Raw genomic sequence first — 13,858 nt, forward strand, 5'->3', positions numbered from 1 at the left:
TCACAGAAAGTTAAGCTGGAAATATATCAACCAACAGACAGGCTTTTTTAATATGTCAAACGTTGGATTAAATTAGGCGTTAGCGGATCCACTCTCGATCCTACTTAGTTCTACCTAGCCTCCTGCTATCCATCCCCTCCTACCCCACTACGTATCATCCTATCCCCCGTCAACTACAGCATAGTGCCGGAACAATTGTGGGCAAAAGAAACAATTACACAGTTACATCCCCGCTCCTGTGCCTGGTAAGTCCACTACGGGCTCGCCATAGCCCGTGCTACTTGCCCCGCTCCTGTGCCTGGTAAGTCCACTACGGGCTCGCCATAGCCCGTGCTACTTGCCCCGCTCCTGTGCCTGGTAAGTCCACTACGGGCTCGCCATAGCCCGTGCTACTTGCCCCGCTCCTGTGCCTGGTAAGTCCACTACGGGCTCGCCATACCCCGTGCTACTTGCCCCGCTCCTGTGCCTGGTAAGTCCACTACGGGCTCACCATAGCCCGTGCTACTTGCCCCGCTCCTGTGCCGGGTAAGTCCACTACGGGCTCGCCATACCCCGTGCTACTTGCCCCGCTCCTGTGCCTGGTAAGTCCACTACGGGCTCGCCATAGCCCGTGCTACTTGGAACTTTTTGTTTCCAGTAGCTGAATCTTAAACAAAAACAACAACAGTTCCTGCAAGAAGTGCCGGACCAACCGGGCTGTAGTGGATATGTGGGCCAGCGGGCCGCTCCGACCAACAGCCTGTTGGACCAAGTTGGACGACAGCCAGTTAAATTACGAGACTGTTGCGGGGAATAGAGTACAACAACCCACTCCAGGTATACTACTGGCGTCAAAATGCAGTTAGTTGGTATACTACAACTCCCGCCAAACAGACGGGGTGGAGAGCGTGTATGGTCTGGGAGGACGTGGCCTCCGTCTCTCACTCTCTCTCTCTCCCTCTCTCACACTCTCTCTCTCTCTCTCTCTCCCTCTCTCACACTCTCTCTCTCTCTCTCTCCAACACTCACAACGCCGCCACTACAACTGCTTATCGTCACGCTCGCGGATGGATCTATTACACGTGCCGTCATTTTCTTATTTGTATGAGCCAGTGCTTCTAGTACATCTATATGTTGATAATTATTACACCTGTATCGGATATATATATATATATATATATATATATATATATATATATATATATATATATATATATATATATATATATATATAGATAGATATATACATACACATATATATATAAATATAAATATATATATATATATATATATATATATATATATATATATATATACATATATATATATATTATACTATAGCTACAATATAGCTACTGTAGCTACAATAGTAGCAATTATGATTTGTGCAACACACAGAAATCACAATAGCGTGATGTATCAAGTGAACAAATCCACAAGGGCCGTGACCAGGGTTCGAACTTACGTCCGAGAGGCTCCCAGACACTGCCTTAATCGACTGAGCTACTTCCATGTCGATTGAGGGGTAGCGTCTGGGATCCTCTCTGACGTAGGTTCGAACCCTCGTCACGGCCCTTGTGGATTTGTTCATTAGTATTCTAATAGTTACAAGTTGTCATCACCAAAGAAAAACCAGGTTATCTCTGAACACCAAATATACGTGAGTGCTCAAATGATGATGTTATTGAATTGAAATTGAAATAAGTTTATTGAGGTAAAATACACACAAAGGGATGAGGTAGCTTAATACATACATATAAACACATCACAAACAATAAACATATTACCAAACATTCTGAGAGATAAACATCTACATTTCCACCTTTACACAAGATAATGTTATTAATGCTACGTAGATCCAATCGTCTGCTTGTATATATATATATATATATATATATATATATATATATATATATATATATATATATATATATATATATATATGCGAACAAGCCTGAATGGTCCCCAGGACTATATGAGTTTTCCTATATATGAGCTATATGAGAGTGTGAGTTTTCATTCATATATATATATATATATATATATATATATATATATATATATATATATATATATATATATATATATATATATATTTGATGGTTACAAGATATACATGGGTTGATACAAAAATAATAATGCAAAAAGGTGCTTAACCTTTAAAGGAGGTATATATATATATATATATATATATATATATATATATATATATATATATATATATATATATACACACACCTTACCCGTCCCACCGAGAACTGGATAAGCACCTCCAAAGGATACCTGATCAACCGGGCTGTGACTCATACGTCAGGCTGTGAACAGCCGCGTCTAACAGCCTGGTTGATCAGTCCAGCAACCAGGAGGCCTGGTCGACGACCGGGCCCCGGGGACACTAAGCCCCGGAAGCACCTCAAGGTAACCTCAAGGTAACCGTCTCCATCTTCCCTATTCTGTCCCCTTCAGCTGTCCAGTTTTGTCATATTTGCTTTATTAGGATTACCGTCACTCCCTTGCTGCACCTCGTGGATGTGTTGCCTCGACTCCCTTGTTCACGTCTGTTCATACCTTCACTCTCGAAACTACTCTTATGCACGCACACCATACCTTGAGGTTACCTTGAGGTGCTTCCGGGGCTTAGTGTCCCCGCGGCCCGGTCGTCGACCAGGCCTCCTGGAGCCATATTCACGAAAGCACTTACGAACCTGTACATCTTTTCTCAATCTTTGGCGGCTTTGTTTACAATTACTAAACAGTTAATGAGCTCCAAAGCACCAGGAGGCTGTTTATAACAATAACAACAGTCGATTGGGAAGTTTTCATGCTTGTAAACTGTTTAATAAATGTAACCAAAGCCGTCAAAGATTGAAGAAAGATGTACACGCTCGTAAGTGCTTTCGTGAATCTGGCCCCTGGTTGCTGGACTGATCAACCAGGCTGTTAGACGCGGCTGCTCGCAGCCTGACGTATGAGTCACAGCCTGGTTGATCAGGTATCCTTTGGAGGAAAACAAAACCTTCCTGCTTGTGTGCGCACGCGCGTGCTTTATGGCCTAACCGAGGGATTTGGACCATTAAGTTCCTGCAAGAAGTGCCGGACCAACCGGGCTGTAGTGGATATGTGGGGCTGCGGGCCGCTCCAAGCAACAGCCTGTTGGACCAAGTTATCAAAGGTCGAGACTGGCCCCCAGACCGGGCTTCGGGAGTAGAACTACTCCCGAAACCTTCTCCAGGTATGTTCCAGGTATGTGTTGCAATTCGTTAATTCTCTTTTCTTGCTATTCTCGCGGATTTTCAGTTGCCAGATTCACGAAGCAGTTACGCAAGCACTTACGAACCTGCACATCTTTTCTCAATCTTTGGCGGCTTTGTTTACAAGTATTAAACAGTTAATGAACTCCGAAGCACCAGGAGGCTGTTTATAACAATAACAACACTTGATTGGCAAGTTTTCATGCTTGTAAACTGTTTAATAAATGTAACCAAAGCCGTCAAAGATTGAGGAAAGATGTGCAGGTTCGTAAGTGCTTGCGTAACTGCTTCGTGAATCTGGCCCCAGGTTCGTAAGTGCTTGCGTAACTGCTTCGTGAATCTGGCCCCAGAACTTCTGGTGTGTTCAGTCTTCCACTCTCTTTATCTTTCTATATCCTTCAGTGTTGTTACACATTCAAAGACTAAAACGCACATGTCACTGGCATATAATTACACTCTGGCTAATGTTCTTAATGAACATCTCATTCTAATAGGTTGAGTCACGAAATTCCTTTCAACCACTTCTACAAGCTTTGCTCTCCATGTCTCTCTTTTTCTCCCTCCCTTAACTGTTATTTCTCACTAAATTGGACCATAAATTGAAGTCTTCCGTAACTATCAGTTTTCCTCTTAGCCAGAGAGCTTTCTCTGGGACCCCCCCCTCGTGTGAAGGATGTTTACACACACATGACTCTTGAGTGCTGTAGCTACCCCACCAGCCTCATGTACGAAGGGACCTTCACTGACAAATCCAAAAGTCCCTCGAGTCAAGTTATTTGTTGAATTACCAGAAACAAGCACACCACAGGATGCGCACACTATGATAGCAAATACCCGGATGCTGGTTGTACGTGAATGGTGGGACAAGACGAGGGGGTGGGCGAGCTGGGGAGCTGGGGAGGGGAGAAGGGGGGAGGGGGAGGGAAGGGAGGGGGGGAAGGGCCATCAATCGTACATGATTTACTTGTAACAAGTGGTCATCAAGAGCATGTGTTAAGCACCCCCTCTCCCTCTCTGCCCCCTCCTAATCAGCTCCCCCTCTCCCTCTCTGCCCCCTCCTAATCAGCTCCCCCTCCCTCTCTGCCCCCTCCTAATCACCTCCCCCTCCCCACCATCACCCCCCCTACACCAACCCCAGTCATTCAGTGGGGTGGACTGGACAGGTCATCCTGGTAGGGGGCGTGCGGGTAGTATAGGGGGTGGGGTGGGGGGGGGGGTGGACGCTAGTTGCGTCACACTTAATTTTAGATTTCCGGTTTCAGGCAAATTTTGTTCGCTGTCAATTCCCCTCCTATCTATTTTTTTTTCGACCAGTCCTGTTTCAATGTAAAATCTAAAACGGATATGGACAGGGTTTTTTTGGGGGTCCACGAGAACATCAAAGTGGGAATGATAGCACACTGGAATGTGGGTGTTTCCCCTACCCCCGCCATCCCCCCCCCAGGGCCACCAGCCACCACCACTACCTCAGGCGTCAGCCACCTGTATCCCCCAGCCACCTGTATCCCCCAGCCACCTGTATCCCCAGGAACCTGTGTCCCCCAGCCACCTGTATCCCCCAGCCACCTGTATCCCCCAGCCACCTGTATCCCCGCAGCCACCTTTATCCTCCAGCCACCTGTATCCCCCAGCCACCTTTATCCTCCAGCCACCTGTATCCCCCAGCCACCTGTATCCCCCAGCCACCTGTATCCTCCAGCCACCTGTGTGGTTGTTGGTTTCCTCATGGTAGCGGGTTTGGAGAGGGGGGGGGTGTGATTGTATGTTTCCATGACCTTGACGCGATACATGTGTCCCATTTGTCAGGATGTAACAATGTACGTAAATGTATGTGTGTATATGTGTATATATCTGTGTGTGTAATGTGTGTGTGTGTGTGTGTGTGTGTGTGTGTGTGTGTGTGTGTGTGTGTGTGTGTGTGTGTGTGTGTGTGTGTGTGTGTGTGTGGGAGGGGGGAAGGGGTGGTGCTTCTTGTGTTTTCATTCTATAATTATTATTCTTTAGAAAAAAATAGGAGCCGTGAGGTGGATTCAGTTCAATCCCAGGTTGCCATGCTTGTGACCATGTCGCGGTGCAGTGGTCTTAAGGCGTGTGTCTGGACGTACCCAGCACACACAGGCTCGAATCCTCTCCCCCCACACAGCTCCTACTGATTTTCTCATTGATACATCACGTTAATGGGATTCCTTTGTGCATTATTACTCCCGCTTCTCCTTTACCTGTGCACGAGGCAGAAACAGATGGGCAAAGTTTCTTTCACCCTGAATGCCCCTGTTACCTAGCAGTAAATAGGTACCTGGGTGTTAGTCAGCTGTCACGGGCTGCTTCCTGGGGGTGGAGGCCTGGTCGAGGACCGGGCCGCGGGGACACTAAAGCCCCGAAATCATCTCAAGATAACCTCAAGATAACCTCCAAAGTGATGAATTTATGTTCACTCAGCACTTCACTGAGTTCTCTCAGTTCCGGGGACAACACTGGCACCATATTACTGCATTTTTGTCTAAGTTTTGTTTTATAATTTGGTTTTAGATGTGGACGTTATACTGGAGCTGCATACTCAAGTATTGGTCTTATGTACTGTTGGGCTCCTTGTCTCGGTGCTTGAAGATTGCAGTCATATTTGCCAGTTTTGAGTATATTGTAACGTAATGTTTGTGTTAACGGGGTCCTCGGGGTGATATATGCTTCCATTCTCATCTATTTCTGAGAGCTGCATCTTCCCTTTAGCCTATGCTGCCCATGGCACCTCGCCCATCACTTATTTCAATTGCGTTTCTTAGGTTAAAGTCAAGAGGCATCTATCTGACCAAGGCTGGAGGGCACTTTGATCTTCCTGTAACCATTTAATGTCATCTTCGTTTGTGATGTAGTTAGTTAGTTAACATTAGTTAACCGTCGATCGTCAGCATGGATACAGATGACCATCTTCTATCACCTCGAGATTACTTGTATAATTTGGTGACATAGATCAACGCCAGATAACAAAGTGGATAATTTTTTTGGACAACCAATTGGGTATTCCTTCCTACTATGGGTAGATCTATATCGTATATCCTGTGTTTCGTTAAATGTATATACATTTTTCCATACCTAAGCAACTGCAACTTATCACTGTTAAACATCATGCTATTTTCTGTTGAATAGAAACATTTACTTACTTACTTTCAACTTACTTTCCCCCCTTCAGAGCTGGAAATATGGCCGAAATAGAGGTAATACAGAGAACATATACGGCATACATAGACACGATAAAACACCTAAATTATTGGGATCGTCTCAAGCTCTACAAATGTTCTCTCTCTGGAAAGAAGACAAATTTGCTCAGAAATATTACAACATATTAGAGAATGAGATGGTTGAAAATGTAGAATAAAGCCAATGAAGAGTAGTGAACCATAGGCACAATCAGAGAACACTGTATGAACATTAGAGGTCTCCACGTCTGTTCAATATCATCCCAGTAAGTATAAGGAACATTTCCAGAACAAAAGTGGACTTGCAATTAGTGCCGGACCAATCGGGTTGTAGTGAATATGCGAACCTGCCGGCCGCTCCAAGCAAGTCTGTTGACCAAACAAATCAAACCTAGCCCCAGAAATTACTGACTCCCAAAGGCCTGAAAGCACTAGTATAAAAAACTATGATTTGTTTAGATCCGAAACCAATGTATATGGGCAGCACAAAACGTCGACCAGACTGTGCGACACAGTGGTTGCCAGGATCAGGTTGGGTTACCGTTACCTGTGGCAGGTGGCTACAGGTGACGGATCTCCCAATCCTGAGCACTCCAGGTGCAAACCCTATGAGCAGGAACTGCGGCAGGATCTCCCACACTACATCACCGAATGCCCAGTTATTAGACCAATTAGACACCATAGTATGCGCTACCTGGAGCTTTGCAATTGCTTTATTAACTCTCGTGTTCTTGAAGATATCCTCATAATGCACCCAAAATTTGTCAGTGCAGACTACTGATCACATGGCCCTGTATGACTAACCCATCCTGTGTGATGGGGATATTTACCATCACGTAGCTATAGTTCTTGCCACACACTGTACTCCCCCTTCATATAGTCTAGGGCAGCTGCACAAGTACAGGTGTACCTAAATGTCTTAATGAAAAAAGGCCAGTTTTTAAGAGTAAATGAACTCTCAGAACCCACTCCAGGTACAATCCAGGTACTACACTTGGTTAATTGTAACAAGATCTAGCCTGTGCCTCTGTAACCCTTTCCACTACCGCCCACAAGATGGGTATGGGGTGCATAATAAATGAACTAAACTAAACTAGCATGTAAGGAACCAATCACAGCACAGTTACATATTTTAACTCTAATGACACTAATTAAAAAAAAAAATCTTGTCGATGAAAACAAAATAGTAGATGGCTTCATATACACTGCATAGTGTATATGAAGACTTGAATTTCTAACGCGAAAGTATAAATGAATTCATCAAAGAGTACCACCAGGAAGTCTCTCAACCCTTTCACTGCATGTGGGTTGTATAAGTGGGTTATCTTGAGGTTATCTTGAGATGATTTCGGGGCTTTAGTGTCCCCGCGGCCCGGTCCTCTATCTTGAGGTTATCTTGAGATGATTTCGGAGCTTTAGTGTACCCGCGGCCCGGTCCTCTATCTTGAGGTTATCATGAGATGATTTCGGGGCTTTAGTGTCCCCGCGGCCCGGTCCTCTATCTTGAGGTTATCTTGAGATGATTTCGGGGCTTTTTAGTGTCCCCGCGGCCCGGTCCTCTATCTTGAGGTTATCTTGAGATGATTTCGGGGCTTTAGTGTCCCTGCGGCCCGGTCCTCTATCTTGAGGTTATCTTGAGATGATTTCGGGGCTTTAGCGTCCCCGCGGCCCGGTCCTCGACCAGACCTCCACCCCCAGGAAGCAGCCCGTGACAGCTGGCTAACACCCAGGTACCTATTTTACTGCTAGGTAACAGGGGCATAGGGTGAAAGAAACTCTGCCCATTGTTTCTCGCCGGCGCCCGGGATCGAACCCGGGACCACAGGATCACAAGTCCATCGTGCTGTCCACTCGGCCCACCATAACCCAAGACCTCTGGTAATAAGACCTGAGTGTGTGCGCGAAACATCGATACACTCTAAACCGGCCAGATCAGGGGCCAGATTCACGAAGCAGTTACGCAAGCACGTACGAACCTGTACATCTTTTACTAATCTTTGGCGACTTTGTTTACATTTATTAAACAGCTAATGAGTTCCGAAGCACCAGGAGGCTGTTTAGAACAATAACACCAGTTGATTGGTAAGTTTTCATGCTTGTAAACTGTTTAATAAATATAACCAAAGCCGTCAAAGATTGAGAAAAGATGTACACGTTCGTAAGTACTCGCGTAACGGCTTCGCGAATCTGGGATGGTCCAAGGGAAAGCTGGTTGGTGTGACAATCTGCTGGTAATTGCTCCTGAGCTCAAGTTTCTTGATATTCCAAGGAGTCGTCGGCCATCCTGCTGCCTGCCTCTCCCGGATGTCCCTTGTAAGCGGATTACAGAACCGGAAACGCTAAAAATAACATGTTGTGTACATTCATCACGCATGTGCCCGTGTTGTTGTTTGCCTCTATCAAGGCTATAGTGGCCATGTTTGCCTTGATCACGCATGTGCCCATGTTGTTTGCCTCTATCAAGGCTATAGTGGCCATGTTTGCCTTGATCACGCATGTGCCCATGTTGTTTGCCTCTATCAAGGCTATAGTGGCCATGTTTGCCTTGATCACGCATGTTATAGATTTAGCTACTCAGAACGAAGTGCCCAAGTAGCACGGGCTATGGTGAGCCCGTAAAAAAGATCACGCAAATAGTGCCCATGCTTTTGGGGCTGTGGGCAAGGTGGTGCTCAGTTAGCTATAACGCGACCCCGATGTGGAGGCACAGTCTTAATATACTGTGTACAAGACGAAAGGAAAGTCCGAAAGTCCAGTCACATACTACAAGACTGGTTCCAGAACTGAAAGCACTAGAATATAAAGAAAGACTAAGGGAGCTGCATATTAATAAACTAGAAAATGAGACGTGATTTTTTTTGCTTTTCATCACCAGATGTTCTTTAAAGACACACATATATCACCAGTCTTCATTCTTCAACAATTACAACGGTTCTTTCTCTTTATTCTGCCTTATTTCCTCTTTCAGCGTCTTAGCGTGGCAGTACAGAGAGGAAACACTGCATCCATGGTTCCTACCCGCCATCTGAGGAGCTGAAGGGACTCGACAATCTGTGACAAGTAGCCTTGTACCTTGCATGTAACCAATGTTGTAACCCTTTTTGTGTAATGAAGTTTTAAGCAAAATAAAATGACATACAAAATATTATATATTTTGTGTGAGTTTGGTCCACTAAGCTGTTGCTTGGAGCGGCCCCGCAGGCCCACATACCCACCACAGCCCGGTTGGTCCGGCACTCCTTGGAGGAAACAATCTAGTTTCCCTCTTGAAGATGTCCACGGTTGTTCCGGTAATATTTCCTATGCTCGCTGGGAGAGCAAAATTTTTTTTTTAAATTTTGCCCCGAGGGGCGAGTTTATCGGGCAGCTCAGCATGTACAACACTCCCCAATAGGAAGAAAACCCGCTGGGTTGTTCATCCTGTCACTTGTACCCAGACACAGCTGGGATGGGTTATCTTGAGATGATTTCGGGGATTTTTAGTGACCCCGCGGCCCGGTCCTCGACCAGGCCTCCACCCCCAGGAAGCAGCCCGTGACAGCTGACTAACACCCAGGTACCTATTTTACTGTTAGGTAACAGGGGCATAGGGTGAAAGAAACTCTGCCCATTGTTTCTCGCCGGCGCCTGGGATCGAACCCAGGACCACAGGATCACAAGTCCAGCGTGCTGTCCGCTCGGCTCCCTTGGGAGAGCAAGGAACACCACCACCACCACGTGTTTGAAGGCTGTAAAGTCAAGTAATCCAGTGCTGAAGTAGGTTAGGTTAGGTTTGAAATGACAAGAACACCTGAGGTTGTCAATAGTTTATTACAGCACTGTTGCTCGCACCAGGGGTATGGCACACTTCTCACCACAGGGTTGTGACCGGATTTATACAAAGGGGGGGGGGGGGGAAATAACATTCATCAGAACAGCAGTGATAATAGTTGTGGCAGGTAATATAATCTCATATAATTATACTATGCATGTGTTCACTGTAAACCCTTTACAATAATAAGAGACCAACAACATCCATATGAACAGGTATTAAAAGTTGCCCAAAGGCAACTATTTGTGTATATGTATATATATATATATATATATATATATATATATATATATATATATATATATATATAATTTATATATATATATATATATATATATATATATATATATATATAATTTATATATATATATATATATTTATATATATTTATATTTATATATATATATATATATATATATATATATATATATATATATATATATATATATATATATCTTAAAAGCAGGTACATCAAACCATACATAAACCAATATGTATGATGCCATATATTAACGGGCAGCCTAAAGTACTGTACAGCTTATGTCGATGTGTCCCGCGGGGAGCATCTCTGGCGGACCAGAGGCCCACTCTGTCTCCTTTGTCTATGACGTCACAGCTACCTTTTCGTACCGCACCTTGGGGGCCTTTTTTAGGCTGCAATACACGAGGGAGTTTCAGGCCTTTAGGACATATTGCTATACATGCTAAACACAAAATGAGAGACTTTGAACGGCAGTTTTGGGGGTCAAGGGTGAAATTTGTGGGACTAGTTTATTTTAATTAATTTATGCTGGACTCTGGGGGTATCTCAACACCACTTTGGGGATTCAGAGATGCCGATATTTTCAAAATAAATACTTTATCTCAATAGGCCCAACAATATGAAATGAATTACGTCAACAGATTATAAGTGCAGATCTGCATGTAGCATTAGGTCCTATAGGCCATATACCCCCCCTACAGTCTTACACACGAGCTGAATCTCACAAATTAGCAGTCCTGCAGGCCGCTTTTCTACTAGTCACATGTGTATCGATGAAGGACCACAAGCCTGGTTGATCACAGGCAAGGTTCAGAGGGCTGCGAATTGTACAGTTCACAAGTTTGGGGGTTCTGTAGATTACAAAATAATTTAAGACAACCTGCAGGGGGACTAATCACTGACGCAGCCTGGACCCAAGAGCTTAATGCTAAAGAAACCATCGTGAACACGTGTCCAAAACTTATCCGCCATTTTCTCTCAACTGGACGCCAACTCATAAACAAAGCAGGGCATTTGCACAATTTCAACAAGTAATGGACAATATATATTTTTTTTTAATGCCAGAAGGTATTAGGTTATTCCTTTTCAACCCTCCCGATGGTCATTTATTTTACAAAGCCCTTCTACAAAAATACGTCAAGAGCTACATCATTTGTACCTTGGAAAGAGTAAAGTAGTAACACCAGTAGCATTAATACTTACAACAAAATGCCGTTAGGCAAAATAGAGAACGAAAGATTAGCAAAGGATTCTGACACAAGGATACAGCCGGAGCCTGGTGATGGAACAACCATCCACATAACATTCTTTTCTCGTGAACATGAACAACAAATAATAGGCCTTTTCTGCTGTTAAAACATAACAATAACGAAATCTGTATGTGGCTGTGTCTCCAAGCATGAGGATACATGGGGCCATGACCACGCTGGGCTGTGACACAGTGTCAGATTCATTACACTGACAGAAGCTTGGAGCATTGATGAGTAAAAGCGAGACATGATAAGCGCAGACATGTGGATGATGATAAAGAGCCAGAGAGATATGACAGATAAGGAAGTGATGATGAATTTGGTTAAAAAGGGGTCATGAGTAGCGTTTGAAAACTAGCGGGAGAATAGAGGACACAGATAAGCAACTTCAGGGACACTAAAGCAGCGTAGGACACCGAGCCAGCAGTGTTTCTCCATGGGACTGGTTGTGTGTAGCACACTACATGTTGTGGGAATGATGAGAGACAGAAAGTACTGGACGCTAACGGGCGTGGACAAGGAGGAGTGCTGCTACGTGGACGGCAAAAAACCTCTTAAAACCAAGGCAATGAGACCAAAAAAATGAAATTGTCGAGTAGCCAGCCCCCGAAACAGTAACTCTTATGCATATCACTGGGAATGTGCCGTAAACAGTACCAAGGCATTCAAGATTGCATAAGAAATAAAGTTTGTTTTTTTTCCACCCCCTTAAATATCAAACATAAGCTACTCGTTTATTAAGATTGAATACAAAAAAACCCTCCCCCCAGGTAGATATTTGTCCAACTGGGTAGAATTCTATGAGGTAGATCCCTCTCGCCCCCCCCACCCCCCCCCCCATCAGTAGCAGCACTCCCCCCTCCCTCAGGAGCTCATGGGAGCTGAATGACCCCACGCTGGAGCTCGGGCTTGGGCTTTAATGTAGCAACTTCAAATCTATTTGGCAATAAACACCCAGCCTCCCCATCTCCAAGGACATCTATCACTCGAAGAATCTCTTGAAGCTGTCAAGGATGCCTATAGCAGGCAGGCTGCAATGTCAACTTCGATAACTTTAAGACAGTCCGGATTTGCCATTTGATGGTCAGCTACTATGGTAGCTACAATATCCACCCATCAGTGAACAAACTATTCACAGGATGGTTACATTCCCCGCACGATAGCTGGACAAGTCCCATATCTACAGATTACCCCGGTTGCACCAAGTCTTCTGATAAGGACTGTGTACAAGACACACGCACAACCCACAAAACTATCAAATCACAAATCCAGATTAACCATTAAACTACCAAGAGAGCAGTTAGAATGCTCACGAAACGGACTATGCATTTGTCGGTTGTTTACCAGCACATCAGACTACCGCCGTGCACGACTGCCTTCTAGGCACACTACCTAATTGTCGGTGTGTGCACCCACAAATAAATAAGGCTAATCACATGTTATTCAGACTACCCACATCACAAGGCTCCCAAGACGTCAGCCTGACACCTCATACAACATGATCAAAATTCTTCACAGAAATCAAATTTGTCCCGACTTAGGTACCCAAAAATTATCGCCATTTATCACATAACATGAATTCCAAGAACAAAATTGTATATATTATATACAATTATATATAATTATAAAGAGTGGTGGCTGTGAGCAAGCACGTCAAGCTTGGCACGAGGGACAAATTCTCAGCTAAAAAAAAAACAAAACAGCCAGAGATGTGAGACACACCCTAAGATTCCGAAGGCCATCTTGAGATGTTAAAAGACACATTCTGGGATCGAAAGAGGAAGCCTGAGATGTGGGTAACAGCTTGTGGGATTTATTGGGACAGCCTGAGACGTGAAAAGGCACAGCCGAAACACGGTCGGTCCACATGATTCTATACACAAAAATATGCTACGCACTGAGGTTGCTACCAGCCCTTCTTAGCCACCAGCCCATCGCAAGGTCGAGCCCAGCATATAGGATATCAGCATACAGACACAGACACACACACACACTTATAACTGCTACATTCTAAATCTCTGGCGAGGAGGGGAAACAAAAATTATACTGTGTATATAAAAAAAAAACGGAAAACTGGACAATAATGTGATGCTATTCTCTCGGGGTTGTCG

Source organism: Procambarus clarkii, chromosome 7 (assembly GCF_040958095.1).
Source record: "Procambarus clarkii isolate CNS0578487 chromosome 7, FALCON_Pclarkii_2.0, whole genome shotgun sequence".
NCBI classification, from domain to species: Eukaryota; Metazoa; Arthropoda; class Malacostraca; order Decapoda; family Cambaridae; genus Procambarus; species Procambarus clarkii.